The sequence below is a fragment of the Dipodomys ordii genome, unplaced genomic scaffold, assembly GCF_000151885.1.
Source record: "Dipodomys ordii isolate 6190 unplaced genomic scaffold, Dord_2.0 Scaffold20, whole genome shotgun sequence".
NCBI classification, from domain to species: domain Eukaryota; kingdom Metazoa; phylum Chordata; class Mammalia; order Rodentia; family Heteromyidae; genus Dipodomys; species Dipodomys ordii.
In genome coordinates this window covers 15,484,445-15,503,432 of record NW_012267236.1, presented here as the reverse complement: position 1 = coordinate 15,503,432, position 18,988 = coordinate 15,484,445, and positions in this window count along the sequence as shown.

Genomic DNA, 18,988 nt, shown 5'->3' with positions numbered 1-18,988 from the left:
GGAGGAGGCTGCAATGCTTGGTAAGAAATGTACGCATTATCCTGCCCATGCAATTGTAACCCCTCTGTACAGTTTGTTCACAAATAAAATAAAATAAAATTAAAAAAAAAAAAAAAAAAAGAAATCTGTAATCTAGTCTCTAGCACAAAAGTCTGTTATGGCTCTCAGTTCAACCTCCACAGTTTGCTCTGTGATTATTATTATTTTGTGGCCAAATTATATGTCCTTGATTCCTTGAATGTCATTTTCCTAAATTAGATTTGACAGAGCAATGTTTTAATTTTGAATTGTTTATTTATTCCAGAATAAGCTTTTAGGCATTAAAAATGAACTTATTTAAATGTATTAAGTGCCACTTATATTAATTTTTACTTTCTTTAAGATTTCACTTCTTCATTCACTTATTTATCCTAGTGATAATATTGGCTTCTTAAATTTAAAATACATCTTCTGAGCTGGCAGAGTGGCTCTAGTGGTAGTGAGCCTGCCTAGCATACAGGAGACTCTAAATTCAATCCTCAGCACCAACAGAAATAATAAGTTAAGAGAAATGTGGCATCTGTCTCTAGTTCATTTACTTCCCTTCTTCCCTTTTGTTTCTCTTCTCTTCTTCTCTAATAATATGTTAATTTCGAAGTATTCTTCAACGTCTAGCTGACAAATTTAGAAAAATTGCTACTTTTTATTTCTATGAAATTATTTATTGTTATATATGTCCTCTTGTGACTAGTAATAATACCCCATAGGAAGATCTTAGTATTTTCTAGACCTTAGAGTTTTCAATTTCTTTTTTAATGATAAAAGTAGAATGTAGTTACCTAAGCCATCTTTCAGTGTTTATTGATTCTCTTTGTTTTCTGTTATTATTTGATCAATTTTTATAAATATTCTATGGACACTTGAAAGGGAGGCATAATTTTTGTAAAGTACAACGGTCAATAGGTACCTATTGATTAAATCTTATTACATTCCTTCAAATTATTGATGAAGATGCCATGGGTTAGGACTGGTGTATAGAATTCTTCCTCAGTGTTTTTAGGTGTTTGTGTTTTTCTTAATATTTGAGAAAGCTCCTTTATAGATTTCAATCCTCTTATGCAAAAGTCTATGACCACTATTTTTATTGCAATGGAAAGTATTAATCCTACTAATTTATTCTCTCTGCTCAATTAGTTCTTATAATTTTACTGATGTTTATTAAATATTACATTATTGTTTTCTTTACACCCTGTTTGCATGGATTTACTTGTGTTTTTACTTTTATAAATACTGTCTCTTATAAGCAATGCACACTTTTAATTCAATGTGAGCTATCTGGTTTTCAAAAGAGAGTTTAAAAATTTTACATTCGTGTGCTGATATATTTGGTCATGTTTGGGTTTTCATGCTCTTGTTTTTTTTAAACTTTACATTTATTTTCTAGTTCTATCTTTATTCCTTGATAATTTTTGTGTGTTTTTAGCTAGTCTAGTTGTTTGGGGGATAAAATAAGATTTCAAACCAAAATAATTATGTTTCTAAAAAAATAAATGAATAAACCTTTTAAAAAGAAGGATATAAACAAGCCTGGAGAATAAATCACTTTGTGTGTGGGGAGATGGTGTCTTGTGTTCGTGATATGTCACTTCCTTTGTCTTTGTTTTCAGAATCCTGTAATTTTGAATCCAGAGTAACTAGGTAAGTAAATATATTCACATGTAATAAATATCTAATGAATCTGTATACAATCAACACAGACCTGGCAGACACACAGACATGTGTGCATACATAAACCATGTCTACACAGAGATACACACATATGCATACATGTACACACAGATGGAAGAAGTACACATATAGACACAACACATACACCAACTTGTGCTCCCAAGATACCAGACACACAAATACAGACATGCATGCAGATACATACATGCACACACACTATTCACACACACAGACACACAAGTATCATCTATACAGGGACACAATGCATATACACACATACATCATACACACACCATGCCTCTACATGATTTGTATGCATACTACCCACAGAGACACACATCATCACAGCATGCACATGAACACAAATACATTCACACAGGAGTACCATGAGCACACACCCACAGCATGGTCATATAGACAGGCCCTACGTGTAGGGCAGGACTGTAAATCTAAGTGGAAACTGAAATTCTGGAAAAACAACCTCAAAATCAGTGGAAAAAGTATGATTCTCCCATATGATTTAAATATTCTTGACAAAGCATTTATCTTTTGTTGCTTTCAATGCGTAGAAGAATGAAAAAGTAGCGAAACATATTTGCTGCATGAAGTGATAGCTTTTTGATATATAATTCACACCCTAAAGTTTAGCCTATTAAATTGTATGACTGAGTGGTACATTCAGAGTTCTAGAATCCCCCCACCACAATGTAATCTCAGGACACTAAAACCTACCAGCCACTTTTCTTTTCCACCTGGCTCCAACTTCTGGCAACCACTCACCTACATTTTGTCTCCACGGATTTGTCTAAGCTAGACATTTCATGTCAATGGAATTGTACAATGTGTGATTGGAACACTCTGGTTCACATAGCTTATATTTTCAAAGTTCACCCATGTCATGGCCTGTATCAGAACTTTAATTCCTTCTTATGGACAAATAATATTACATATTTATCTGTTCCTCTCTGATTGGCCAACAATTAAACAACCAAATTACTAGTGACCAAACAAACAAATAAGTGCACATCTTAAAACTCTTTTGAACTATTTTTTCTCTCCAAAATCATACCCTAAATTCAGGGATATAAAATCAAGATGCCTTTTACAACTGAGCAATTTTGCTGTTTTTTCTGACAGTGCAAAGAAATAGACACTAGTTTTACCTTATATGTATTTGATATGCTTTTCCCCTGAAAAAATATTTGCATATACTCTGGAAACTCTACAGTGGAATATAAATTGAAAAAAATGAAGCTCCACTTTCTGTATGTAAATGCTGCTTAATTTTATTAAGTGGACTCTCATTAGTATAAATATATTGAAGAATGCATTTTTTCAGGATAAGCCTGTGTCCTGGGAATTTGTCAACATAGCCAGTGATTATACATACTCTTTCCTACATAATAAGCACTATTTATATCTTAATTACATAGTTATGTCTGGTATACCCCAGTAGATAAAATTTCTTCCTTTCATTTTGATTTTTTGGTTATACTTCTATTTTTCTCTATTTTTACTTTTTGTTGTTATTATAAAGTTGATATACAGAGAGGTTCCAGTTACATAAGTCAGGTAATGAGTACATTTCTTTCCAGACAATGTCACCTTCAGCTGCTATTTTTTTGAAACCATCAGTATGTGGTCATACTCTCTTCTCATGCTTTTCTGAGGTTTAGTTATAAGCTGCATAATAGAATTTGAACCTCAACGATGATAGACAGTTTCACTTACCTGATATTCTTAACTATTCTTCATGGAACAGAAGCATAGTTTCCAAATTGACATGGCTTGGACAATTGTCATCCAGTGCCAGGGGCCATATCACATTGTTAGACATTAAAGCAAATGACATCATGAAAGCAAGCTGCTGACAAAATGCTCCACTAAGCTAGAAAAAATTATACAAGACTAAATGAACTGACAAACCAATTGTGGTTTTTCCCATCTTGCAATATTGTTGGTATTATTTTGAATGTTCTATTTTTTTGTGGGAACGGGAGGAAGCCTTTTATTTTCCTTTAGATTGATTTTTAAAGCTCTATTTAATAGTCAACCAAAATAAAACTTTAAACAAATGATATTCTTGCCCTTCTTGTCTACTAGAAGTTCAGTTTTACTTGGTCGTGTTTACTTACAGTTCCAGGAGTTACTTTTGCAGTTCTTTTGACCAAAAAAAAAAAAGATGTTCAGAAAAATCTTACTGTGCAATGAATGATATGCCTGGCACCTAATCTTTCAATTAATTCTGATCCAGTTACGAACGACAAATGTAACTAAAGGACAAGAGTGTACTTCACATATGGAAGAATGGATGTGCCACAGTCTCTTGGGGTTCTCATCTGGATCCTGTCATATGGGTGACATATTTTAATTTTGCAGTTAAAAAAGAAAGTTAGTCCCTGGAAAGCCAAGTAGTTTAGATTTGAGGGACCTCAAGAAAAAACTTGTTCATATTTATGGGTAACTCAAGGGAAAGTAAGATGAAATAAACATTGGAGAGGGTTGGTTTCTTTGACTAAAAACCAAAGTGCAAGCTACTAGAAGCTTGTAGAAATCACTCAAGGTCCTCGTGAAGGCTCCAGTGAGAAATGAGTCTTCTGTCTGTAATAGTTGTTGTTCAACCCTATGTGTCCCTAGATTTTTCCTGTAGAAACTTATGGGATGTAATGCTTTCTGTTGCATTCGGGTAAATTGATAAATCAGACCTCCACACACTGACATGACCAAGCCCCACTTGTAGAACTTATTGACGATCACTAATTGATGATTAAGGAAAATTATCCAGAACTTGGAAGTAAGTAAAATCTTGGCTGCTTGTTCTTTCAAAACCATGGCACATTTTCTTCATTCTCTGTACTGTTTAATATTCCAGAGATATAATCCTTCAGTTCCCTTCCAATACAGAGTTGGTAAAGACAGAGGTTTTCCAAGATATACATTGAGTTGTTGATGTCTTGTACAAATGAAAACACTTCTGTGACATTGGTCTATGGAGATTAGTTATCTTTCCAACACAACAGTCACTATCCTGCATTATTTTCCTTCCATATCACCAGTTTCTGGAATTTTCTCATGAATTAGATTTACCTCGCCAGATTCCTTCTTAGTAAGGAATGCTTGCATTCTATGCTAATGTGAGACTCCTGTTTTGTTTTGTTTTAAACTTATGAGAATTGTATTTTGACATTATTATAACTCTTCAGTTTTAATAACATGCAAATTCTAGGAAGAAAGTTTTTCTCTTAACTTTTAAATCATTTCTTTTATGTGGAAGAATGTTTTTACACTGACTATGGTTTACTGTTTCCTCATCTGTCAGTAAGGAGAGCTCTCTTAGCAACCAGTGTTTTCCAATATAAAAGGACATAGATTTCTCTTGGTTGTTTCCAACCACTTGCATGTGAATAAATCCCAGAATGGCTTTAGGTCATATGTGAATTAAAGTGCAAAGCCCTTGGTCATGTATTTGACCAGTTTCATTGTGTGCAGCCTGATAGAGTACTTATGTGGCCTTGTTTTTTGACTCTGAGAAAGAATGATTACCTCCAAGGCAGTACATTCCAAACACATCTTATCAAATTCCTTAAGAGAGCTTTAAAAGTATGTAATTTCCAAAATCCTCTCTCATGTTTACTGAATTTTAGTCTCTGGAAGCAGAAAATAAAACTTGTATTTCTTTTTTAATAGATATATAATATAAAATGTAATATATTATATAATATTTATAAATTTATTTATTATAATATATATTTATATATTCTATAATATATAAATTATATATAATATTATCTGATATTATATATAATATTTATATATATGGACATATATTTATACAATTATATATTTCTGTAAATATATAATTTATGTGATATATTTCTTCTATAAATATATATTTATAAGGAAATATATATTTAATATTTATAATTATATATTCCTTATATAAGACATATATCTATTATTTATATAATATATAAATATACATTTATTATGTTTTATACTATACATTATTTTATATTATTATATATTATATAATTATATAGTTATATATAGTTGTATATTTATTATATTAATTTATTTAATATATATGAAACATCTATTTTAATATGTTTTTTATTGTAAAAATACTGTAGAGTTACATGAGTAAGGAAATGAGTACATTTCCTATCAAGCATTGTTACCTCCTCCTTTGTTTTTCCCTATGAAATATCTTTTTTAAACATATTACAATATATTGTCACTGTAAAGGTGTACAGTTATGTAAGTCAGGTAATGAGTACATAAGAAATCTCTATTTCTCAACAGTTTTTTTGGTGATTGTGATTCAGTTGGTAAATAGCCCCATCCTTAAGAATAACTAATTTTAATGTGACCATCTATAGTTTTTCTTTATCCTGTATGCACCAATGGTCTTCCATCCATAGCACACCTACCCATGACGCTCTACTGGTCATGACCACTCTGTGCGCTCTTCCTTCCATCTCAAACCTTGTTGAACTGAGGAATCCAACCTAGGGCTTCATGCATGTTAGGCGAACACTCTACCACTAAGCCACCTTCCCAGCCCAATGAACTCAGTTTTTAAAGAAGGGTGATTTTCGGTTTTATACAGTGATATTAGGCCCATAGCAGAGGCTGGGGTTATCTTGCCCCATACTTCCTGGCTAAACACACTGGGATGTTTCTGAACATCAGATCTATTAGGATTCATTTAACAAATGTCATCCACCCCTGCAGTCATACCTACTTCCTTTCCTAGACAGGAAGCTCTGTGAGGGCAGGAATTTTCCACTCTGTCTCCATCATCTCCATAGTGCTGGTATAGGGCAGATGTTCCTGAGTACGGTGGATAAATGATGGTCCCGACGGATTAACTACTATCTTCAGCATGTGCAATCTTGACGCTACAACTACAGTGTTGTAGATGGCTGCGATGGCTCCTATCACAGAGCCCACAGTGATAAGCTGTTTCAGTTTAGCAGCCTTATGTTTATTTCTTCAGGAGTGGCCTTGATTAAGTTATATTATACTCCATAAGCTGACATGTTGAAAGAAAACCCCTTTGCACCACTACTTAAGGATAATAATAACAATAATAATGATAGTCAACAGAAACGCTAGTTTGCGGTATGTACTTGAGAGATACCAGAGACAGAAAAGCTCAGAAAACTACATCTTTGGTGTGTCAGAAAGATAGAAAATTATCTTCTTTTGTGACAAACAGAATTTCAAACTTCAACAGAGCTATTTTCATAAATTTCATCCTACTGATTTTGTTTTCATACCATGTTATAAAGAAACAAATACATTACATCAAATTGCTTCTAACTTCCAACACATCTTTTATGAAAACTAATTTGGATTAACACCAAGGAGAGATTTTTCTTTTTTCTTTTAGATTGAGAAAAGATAATTAGTTCTAGTAATAAAGTAAAAGGAGAAAAAACAAGGATAGTATTTGCCTTATATTGCCACTTCAAGTTCCTCAAGGCTCTATTGCTAAAAAAAAAAAAAAAAAAAACATGCCCTCTATTTGGAAACTTCAAAAGAACGAAGTTTGCTAATTTGGATTAATGTAGTGGATTTTTTTTAAACTCAAATTTAGAAAGCATGCAAAGCCCACTAAAAATTTATTTTTGAAGAAGTCACAGAAGAAAAGATTGGACAAAAAAGCCCTACCACTCGTGTGTGTTTTTCTTATAATAAACAGGGTAACAAGTATAAGTATCACCATATATACTAGGGGAAGAATAGGATGCGTATGAATAAATGTGACCAGTGTGCAAAAGGAAGAAAACATGATGCTGGAAAATTATATCTAGTAGGGAGGTCTGTAAACATTAGTTGGATTTATGTGTGTTTTTAAGAATTGTTCAAGCAAATATGCCACATTAAATCAATTACTTGTGTATGTGAGGTATTTATGTATTTATGCATTCGTGTGATAACTCTAGTACATATGGAAAAGCTGCTATTCTAACAGAGAAGAGGTCGTGAAGAAGGAATGAAGAAAGGGAGTGGGCGGCTCTAGAGAAGCTAAAATAGACTCATTTTTTTCAAATGTATTGATGCATTCCAAAGAATATTTTGTAAACAATTCAATTTCTAACTGCATTTGAACTCAATTATCATGGGATATTGAATCCCAATGCATTTTTCTTTTATGCCTATTTCTTTAAAAATGTTTTCATTGAATTGTTATGTGATTTTTTTCAAGTAGCATTACTTGCCTATTTCAAAACAGCACCCAAATGTGGTTGATCTAAGGATTAAAAACACCGAATCTTTCTATTCAATTATATTTTATTACCCTTAGGTAGTTGTACAGAGGGGTTACCATTCACCGTGTCAGTTTATGAATACAATACATCTTGATCAGTATCACTCCTTTCATCATTCTCCCCCATCCTCCCAATCCAACCTCTCCCTTCAGTTTTCTTAAATTCACAGGGTGTACCTTGAATATTGTGATTGTAGTCTCTCCCTCTTCCTGTCTTCATTTGTGAATCCCTTCCCTAGAACCTCCTCCTCAATACCTGCCAAGTACCAGTTTCCCTGGCATTCATTCTTTTAGATTGTGATGTTAGAGGTAGCAGGAACTAGGAGATGACCTGAGTCCATACTAAAGAACAGGATAAAATAGATAGCTTATTGACATGGCTGGCTGGATTTAAAGCTACTGTCTGTCTTCCTGCAAGAAGCAGGCATCAAAACACTCTGTGAGTAGCCTTGGTCCTGGCCTCCCATCGCCCTTGATTGATCTTTGTAAAGCTTTCCACTTCCATCTCAGACACCTCTGATTAGAGATCTAATTAATAATCTTTATTGCAGGTGCAAATCCTAGGAGTTCCAAGAATAAACCAAATTCAGAGATTTCAATGATAGCATGATTTCTAAGAGTTGATGCAGGGTTCTTGTACTCAATTTTCAAATTGAATTGAGGCCAATTCTATCATCAAGTTTTCATAAAGTTTTGCTTCCTGTCCTAATGATAGTAGTAATTTTTCTTGGCTTGACTGTTGAAGGCTATAGTCATCTTCTTAAATAACAGACTATTAATTACTATGAATCCAATGGCTATTTCCTAAGTATGATTTTTCCCCACTAAATGTATTTAACACTATATTTCTTTAGTCATGAATGAATTTTCAGTTATTTCTGTCCAAGTTTTGCTATCTTGCTGTTCCTAAGTGGAAAGGAATTCTGTGGTATGGGTGGTATTTAGAAAATAACCTGATTTCTCTTTCCTGATTTTTTTGGTTTGAATGTTACTCTTGGTCTGCCACTTTTTAAGAATCTAGACTTGAAAAAGTCGTTCATTTCTTTGAATACAGGTTTTCTTCTCTGTAAAAGGAGTGCTACGAGATATTTGCTAAATATGTTACTCTGTAATTGTTAGTCCCCTTCCTTCAGACTAGAAATTCCTGTGAAGAGTATTTATCTCATGAGAAATCTGAATTCCTTTTTCCTTTTTTAGAAATCAAGTTAAAATACTGGTAAACATTCTTAGTTATCTCCATTACCATTACATTAAGACTATTTTGTCATCTCTGGTATTGGTTTTATTTATCATATTTCAGCTTAAACTGAGATTCTCAGATTCCCAGATGGATTTCTCTAATAGCTCATATTAAAAATATAAATAAATAAATAAATGCATGAAAAAACTTATAGATGAAGATTTAGTCAGGGTCAGTCAGTTGGTTATAACAGAGGTAAAACAAAAATCATCTTTTCTCAATTTGTTGGATATTTGCTTAGGACTTTCACTCTATCAAAATTCTCAAGTCCAAAAATTTCCTCTGAAAACTTGGTTACAAAGTGATTAGTTTTTGCTTTAAAAGATTTGGTCAGCCAGCACTGAAAGAAATATCCCTGATTACTCACAGAGAAAAGGCAATTCTTTGTCTTATAGTTAATGACAGATGATGAAGAATTCACTATTATTAAAATCATTAAAAATTCTCTACATCTAACTATCATAAAATTAGGTCATACCCTGGAAGGAAAATACAAATGGATAAAAAGCTAAGCCTCTTGCCTTTTTAAACCTGATTTTAATAATTGATTTCTCTTCTTAGCATTCAGAAAGCAATTGAGTTCTAAAGAGAAAAGAACTTGATGGTAGATAAGAAAAAGAAGGATAAAGTCAATGATCTCCATGTTATAATCTTGTTACATCACCATGTTTTTTTTTCTGAGAAAACCAACCTCTAACACATCAAAGAGTGCCACCTTCTAGAAATGCAGCCCATCTGACACAGAGAAGTTGGAGCGCTGTGAGGAATGTCTGAGGCTTTATTCCTAGGTTATTTCTCAGCTCATGGCCAAGTTACTTTGGTATCTAGAAACTATTATTGCACATTCCAACCTGGTTCGCTGTCTTAAAAAGTCTTTTTTTTTTTGGCTTGGAAAGATATGTGAAGAAAACACAACTATCTTTCATTGTTCTAGACAAGTATTAATGCTCCTGTAGGCATTTTCCTCCTGCTGCTTCAAAAATCACTTTCAGTCATTGATTTTATTTTGGAATGTGGTCACTGTTCTTTCTCCATAGCAAAGAGATCCAGGGATTTGCCCAATGTTAAGGAGTGAGGTAGAGGCAGAGTTAAGATGGAATTCTCACACCCCTTGACAATGAGATTCATGTTTACTTCCTTATGAAACTTGTAGTCTCAGAAGTCCCTTCCAGCTTCCAGGTCATCAGCTCCGTGCTGAGGAAAGTGGGAAGCTGCTCTCTTCTGGAAAAGTGTATGTAAATGAGATGAAAAAGCTCTCATTTTCTTTTGGAATACTGTACATTCTCAAATCTTAAATTCTCTTTGAAAGGCTTCAAAATGATCCGAAAGTATGAAGCCAATGCACTAATGATGGATTTTCTTCTCTTTTGGCCTACCTACCATGTAAGAACACTATATTTAAATTTTTTAAGTATAAAACAATGCACTTTTTGTTGTGTTTTTTTCTTTGTTTTGTGCTGGGGCTTGAAATCAGGGCCTGGGAGCTGTTCCTAAGCTTTTGCATTCAAGTTTAGTACTGTATCAGTTGAATCACAGGTCTACCTCCAGATTTTTGCTGATTATTCAGAGATAAGTGTTGCATGAACTTTTCTGCCTGAGATAGCTTCTAACTGTAATCCTAAGATTTCAGCTTCCTGAGTAGCTAGGATTACAGGTGTGAGCCACCAGTGTCTAGCATTGTTTGTGTTTTAATTTGTTGAATATTCCATGGAGATAATCTGACATAGGAATTTCATACTGCCCTCTTGAGGATACACTGGGAACTTGTAGTATCTCAACAGCTGATGCTTACTGGTTTTAGCGTGCTGATGTCTGGACATATACATGTGTTACTTTATTTACAGCAAGAGGGAGATTCAATTTTTAGGAGCTGTGTCATCAGACAAATAATTATTTGTCTTTCAATTGAGCTGTGCTTGGATATTGTGTAGGTCAGGGTTCCAGAGAAGTAGGTGAGATATATGATAGACAGACCAACATTATCATCTGAATGAATAGATCTACCTAGATATCAATTTGCTATCTACTTATATACATATAGATATGGAGATAGGTAAATATAGAATGATCTAGTAAGATAGATAGATAGATAGATAACTAAAGAGAAGGTATTTATTACTGATGTCAGCTCACATGATTATGTATGCCAAGGCATTTCACAGCATTGTGTCTGCAGCTGGAGATCCAGGAACTCCCATAGTGACGTGGAGGTGAGTCATTGGTACAGGTTTTAAATACTGATGACCTGAGGATCTGCAGTTCTAATGCAGAAGAAAAGGATTTCACAGCTCCGTAATAAAGAGAAAATATTTCCTTTCTCTGCATAGTTGTTCATTCCATGTCCTTGATGTATTAGATGAATCCTGCTCACATTATTGAGCATCCTGGTGATTTGAATGTGATTTATTCTAGAAACCTTTGCAGAAATGCACCAGGAAATAACATATTACCAACTCTCTGGGTGTCCCACACAAGCCATGCTGAGACAAAAATCAACCATTGCAAATATTGGGCAACTTAGTAACTACATAATTATTTTTCCTTTTCAGTGGAATGCTTTAATGTCTTATAAGAATATCCTGGGTATTCCAGTTTTATGTATTAGATTAGCTATACCAATGAATGCAGCACAGTACAAGTTGTCTAAGTTGTAATGTGAGCGATTTATTTTCTATTTTAACTGAAAATAAGAAAATGTATAATCCTATTGATTTCAGAGAGGCAGTGTAGGATAGAGGTTAGAACATAGATTACATTAGGTTAGAGTTTGACTTTTTTAAAAACCCAACACATTTTTCCTTTAAGAGTTAATTTCATATTGATTGCACTTTGTTTATCTGCTCTACTAATCCTGCTTGTTTGCTTTCTTTTGTTTTCCTCTGTTTACTATCCTTGTTTCTTTTTGCTTGCTTTCCTTTGAGCTATTTGAATATTACCTGGGATTCTATTCGGATTTACATATAATATTTTTGCTTTGTACAAAATTTTTAGTGATGATTGCTTTTATTAGTTTAATACTTTCTTTCTCCATGTGTGTGTGTGTGTGTGTGTGTGTGTGTGTGTGTGTGTGTGATTACAACATTTAATGTCAGCATTTTACTCTTTTAATTGCAGTATGAAACATCACTCTCTTTATCCTCTCTGCCTCAAGAAATATCATTGTTTGGAGTTTCAGATGATATCAAGCCTGAGATAACTAATGTGGGCCATATTATAATTCTGTTTAATCAAATAGATTTAGGAAGAATAGTCCGAGCAGGCATATTTTGACTGTTTCCTTTGTTTTCATGTTCCCTTTCTTAAGGCTTAAAACTTTTCTTTTTTATCAGTTCCTTTTGATTGAACATTTATTTTAGCCATTCCTAAAGAGTAAGTTTGTTAAGTGACAAAGTCTCTTAGCTTTCATTCATATGAAAGTGTCTTTATTTCACTTTAATTATAAAGGAATAGTTTTGCCCAATTACAGGATTTACAGGTTACTGTTCTTTCTTTCAGCATGTAAAAATTGTTTCAGATCAGAAATGCACCATCATTCACACTGGCATTCCCCAGTGGCCAGTACTCTGTTCCCCCTGACTGCCAGACACTGCTTTTAGCATTCTGAAGGTTAATCACAGCATGTCTGGACTTGCTGTCTGTATCTTTAACTTCACCTTAATGAAGAATCTAATAGCTTTTTAAGTTTGTAGATTTAAGCCTTAATTAGGGAAGTTTGGGGCTTCAAATATGAGCCCAATCATAGTATATTGGATCATTAATTTTCATTTACTTTGTCCAACTATTATTAGCATAAGTTAGTTGTACAAGGAGAGTTTCATTGTGACATTTTTATTCACGCAAGCAATGTGTCCTGATTGAATTTCTATCCTCTACTACTCTCCTTTATCCCTGTCGCCTTTCCTAAAGTCATTTCACCATGTTTCATTGTTGTATTTTCACATATGTGAATCAATTACTTCAACTATATATGCCTCATTTATCTTCTCTGTTCATCCTTCCCCCTTCTTATCTCATACAGTATGCTTTACTTTTCTGTCTTAATTTTTTAAAGTGTGTATTAATTGTGCCAATGGGGATCATTAACCATACTGTGGTTTTACATGTGCATATGTTATATTTTCTCAGAATTTCCACTCGTCTCTTTCCCTTCTCCCTGAATCCCTCACTGACCAACAACTTTCCCTGAGAGATCTTATGCCATCTTCATATATATATTCATATATATATATATATATATATGAATGCACAATTCCATGAATGTGTATGTCATTTAGGTCTGGCTTACACAAATCAGTGGAATCATTCAACATTTGACTTTATCAACTTGGCTTACATCATGCAACATGATGATTTCCGGTTCTAGCCATTTTCTTATAATCGTTCTATGTTTAGAGTTTTGAGGAGGTCTATACTGATTTTCATAGTGGTTGAACTAGTTTACAATCTCACCAATAGAGTATAATGGTGCCTATATCCCCACATCCTTTCCAGCATTTGTTGTTGTTGGTTTTCTTCATGATTAGCTTTCTGGAGTAAGATGGAATGATACTTTAATTCTGATTTACATTTTCTTCATGACTATTAATGTTGGATATCTTCATGTATCTATGATGCATTTATACCTGTGCCTTTGAGAACTATCTGCTTAATTAGTTTTACCACTTATATTCTGGATAGTAATCCTTATTTTGTCCCATTCTATGCTTGTCTTTTGGCTTTGGAAATTGTTTCCTTTCCTGCAGATAATGACATTTTAATTATTGTACTTCCATTTGCCAATTCTTGTTCTTATTTTCTGAGAAATTGGAGTCCTTTTTAGACACTAATGATGCTTGCATATAATCCATAGTCTTCCCTGTTTTCCTAGAGTAGGTTTAAATTTTTTCAAACCTTATATTGAGTTCTTTAATTCCACTTGGAATCACATTTTAGTAACCACACATTGATAATTAGTTTTTCTGATAGTATTTGTTGAAGAAGCTGTCATTTCTCCAGTGTATGTTTGTGGGAGAGGGTTGCTCCTTTTTGGAAAACTAATATCTGTAGCTGTGTGGTTCATTTGTGGGTATCCTGTTCTGTTCCATTCATCTGTGGGTTTATTTTTGTGCTAATATCACGCTGCTTTTGTTACTATGTCTCTTTAGTGCAATTTGAGGTCCAATATTGTGATAACTCTAACATCACTATTTTTGCTCGGGATTTTGTTGGCTATTCAAGGTCCTTTGTGTTCTGAAATAAATTTTTAGATTGGTTATTTTATTTTCATGATGGATAACACTGGTACTTTGAGGGCTATCACAATAAATCTGTAGAGAGCTTAAGTACTAGAGTACATTGGACCTATATTGTTTTATTTCAGCACCTCTCCTGTCCCTAATCCCATGTATAAGCACATACCATTTTATTTATGGCACATAAATTTTGTTTTTCTTATTTCTCCACCTCTCCCTTTCTCTCTCAGTTTTGTTTGTAGCTGCTTTGATCTGTATTCTGTATTTTATTCTTGTTTCCTTTCTTCTTTTTAGCTCATTTATTCTGTATCCTATAACAATTGGATTCAATTTTTTTTATCATGTATTTACTATTGACTTATAGCATTTATTTGCTACCTTGTGAGATAAAGCTTTTTCTTTCCATTTCTAACAGCAATAGATCACTTAATATGGCCCGCAATCTATTTTCACATTAAATATATTTAAGTTAAATTCTAAAATCAGTTGTAGTTATTTAAGGAAGATACCATTTTTATTCTATCTTCAGCATCTAATTAATGTACATTTTCTGTGGATTAAAGACTGTTAATAGAAAAAAATCCTGCTCCCTCCCCTAAAAGCACAGGCCTATCATGATTTTATTAAGCTAAGCCAAAGTGACTATGACAAGCAAGTCTGATGACAGTAATGTTGATTAATCACCATCTGCTTGAGCATCTGGTTTTAGCGAATAGAGCAGGAAACATTCAGCGCTAGCTCAGCATCTAGGGTGTTCATTGACTGATGAATATTAAATATGTACACTCGGAACTTTCCAAATGCAAGAGCACATGGTGGCCAGGCATCTGGCTATGTTGACAGACCTGTTCTCTAACCCTTCATTCACTCTATTCTGAGAGCTCAGTTCATATGGCCTAGTTCTAGTGCAGAAGAGAACAGGAGTGAATTATCCTTTTGTTTCTTGCCTGAAGAATGCCAGGTACCATGACTAGTTTACATCTCCCAGCACTATCATGCAACCATTATGATGTCTGACCCTTTTACCACGATGTCTTTCTCACTTCTCTCATAGCCCAAATGCTCAGAGATTGTTTGTACTCTATATCACAGCCCCCAGAGATTTTGCTCTTATAGTAAGACTATACAACTGATTTTCTCCAAATAAGGTTTCCAATCTTGAGCCATGGGTTGTGAAGGAACATACTGGTTTCATAGGACCACAGGATCCCTGATCCTTCCAATTTTGCTCTTATCTGCCTCCCTCCCCACCCCAGACAGTGTGCCAAAGTCTCACAAACACTTAATTGAAAGATTTAATTAAGAATTTTTCTCCTTGTTAGATTACTCTAAATACTGAAGTTGGACCAGATCTTTGAAGACACTAAGGAGACATTTTGCTGTGTACCCAGAGTATGAATAATTACTATTGATTAGATAATTATTTATCACATTAAATGGCCTAAACTCTATCAATATTTTTGCTACCCTTGAAACTCTTTCCAAAGGACAGATTATAAAGCTTCATTTGCAGCTTATAAATATAGCCATATCCTTTCACGTTGATAAAAGAGTAAAAAAACACATATCCACAGTGTTAAGCAAACAAAATTTTTGTTCCACAAAATCTAACCATAGGTTGGTAACATTCTATTTCCAGGATTACTTGATTAATGCACATAGTGTGTGAAGTAACGTCAAGTGGAAGAAACTTGCAGAAAACAGTTTGCACCCAGTTAGGAACAAACTATAAGACTGAACAGCTGTTCTATGGTCTGAGTGCCTGCAAGACAGTGTGATGTTGTCACTTGCTTGCCTACCAGGAAAGCCTGAGCTAGAGTTAGAGGGAGCTATCTATCATAGACTTGCAATGGCATTTCACAGCAAGGGGCAGCATTCAGTCTCTGAAGGTTTTTGTCATTCTTATCTCTCTCAGGAACTACTTTTTTCATTTTTATAACTTTATTACATTTGAGATTATAATTTATTAAAGACTAACATTCTTGCAGCAACTAATAAAAGAATTATCTTTGTTACATAGTCAAATTTCTGGGTATAGTTCTAAGAGCAGTTTTCTTTTTCTTTTCTAATATGTATTTTTATTATAAAAATACTATACAGAGGGGTTACAGTTATATGAGTAAGGTAATAAGTACAGTTCCTATCGAGCATTACCTTCTCCTTTTTTCATCTACCATTCCTTCGCTCCCTACCTCCCCAACCTCTTCCACACATCACACACACACATTGAAGTTGTAAAGTTCATTTTCAACATAGTGTCTTGTACATCTCATTGTTACAATGGGTAAACCTGTATCCTTATTTCAGCATTTTGTTATTTCCCTTCCCATCCCCAAATCAGAAAAATGTATATACAAGATACAGGGCTTGGACATCAAATACAGTGAAAACAGATTATACTGTGGGGGAAGAACCAAAGAAACAAAAAAAATCACATAGTACATAATAAATATGTTAAAAAAACAATAGCAAGAAAGAAAAAACCACTTGTGTCTCTATCTTGGGGTTCATTTCGCTTAACATCATCTTATATGGTCATTTGTACATAGTTTTTGACCTTTTCTGCTTGTCCTAGACATATACTAGTTATTGCCAATAAGGGAAACCATGGGATCTATGTTTCTTTGGGCCTGGCTTACTTCACTTAATATAATTTTTTCCAAGTCTTTCCATTTCCTAACAAATGGGGCAATGCCATTCTTTCTGATGGAGGCATAGAATTCCATTGTGTGTGTGTGTGTGTGTGTGTGTGTGTGTATCACATTTTCTTGATCCATTCACCTACTGAGGGGCATCTGGGTTGGTTCCATATCTTAGCTATGGTAAATAATGCTGCAATAAACTACTTTTAAAACAATAAGTCGACCAACAGTTGAAATAATAACCTAGATGAGTATGGTGGTGTATACCTATAATCCCAGAAATTTAGGAGGTAGTGGTGGGAAGATCCCCTTGACTTTGGTAAAAGACAGAAAACTTACCTGTAACAAGCAAACAAATAAAAACTTAAAGCATAAATGGAATGGAGAAAATGATTGAGCACTTGTGCCCCTAGAATGAGGCCCTGAGTTAAAAAAAATCATCATAGAGTTGGCACCAGTGGCTCATGCCTGTATTCTTAGCTACTTAGAAAGGTGAGGCCTGCGGACCACCATTCAAAGTCAGTCCAGGCAGAAAATTTTATGAGACTCTTACAGCAAAGCTGGAAGTAGAGCTGCGGCTCAAGTGGTAGAAAGCTAGCCTTGAGCAAAATATGCCCAGGGACCACACTGAGTTCAAGCCCAAGAACTAGCACAAAACAAAAATAAAACAAAACTTCCTAATACTATTAAGGGGGGAAAAAGAAAGGAAAATTATAATTTTACCTAGTGGCAGGGAATAAATTAAAATCACTTCTAAAACATTTTCTAATCATTTGCTCAAGTTGTTATGGGTGAAAAACAGGACCTCATATTCACAAGACAGATTTCTCAATTGTAGTCTTTCTGATTGCTAATGCCATCTATATTATAATGTAGCAGAACTACAACAGTAACTAGACAGAATTGGGATCCAATTATTGTGTACATTAGGTAAGTTATCTTGAGTAAGCAAGAATATCTCCTTATATGCAAAGACAATGCATATACTTATTTCATAAAGTTAAATAAAATCATATATGTGATCATTTTTTCTATAACCACATTTTATATATTATAAAATAAAATCATAATATGACAAGTTTTCAATTTATTAACTTTCGATGTGGTGAAGGAAGCAGCAATGGGACTTTAGATACACAGACTGATTCTGAAGTTGTTTTCTTATTTTTAGGAATAGGAAAGCATCAAAAATAAAACCATTGGGAAGTGGTGCTGTGGCTTAAGAGGTAGAGCGCTCACCTTGAGCTGAAAAGCTGAGGGATAGCACCCAGGCCCAGAGTTCAAGCCCCACAACTGACAAAAAAAAAAGAAAAAGAAAACCATTGCTGTAGCGTTGAGAAAATGTCACAGTAGATGCTAAAGAAATATTCACTTTCCCTTTCCAAAGTAAAAGAGCAGACAGCAGAGAGCAGTCATCAGACACTCAGGAGACTGGAATTGCTTGATATTTATTTATTTGATACTTTATTTCTAGTCTGACTATATAGAATCCAATGTGTTAGGAACAAAGGATCAAGCCTGACATGTGTGTGCATGACACATGCCTGCATTTCTTATGTTAGACTTGCAAATAAAATCAGATGGCCCATAGTTTATGTTTTTATAATCCAGACCCAATCACTCATATTTTGGAAACAAATAAACAAGAGAGTTTAAAAATTGTATTTATTTCAGTATTAAAAGAACATTTCTAATGCAATAACAGAATTCACAGTCCATGAAAGATAATTATGTATCATCATTGTCAAGTCTATGTCTATTTTTACCCAAATAGAGAATGAGGTTTGTGTCTGTATTGCTTTTGGTTTGGGTAGGTGATGGGGAAGTAGGGAAAATTTTGAGAGAACAACATGACTCACGGGATTATTCATTTTTCTCAACATATCTATGC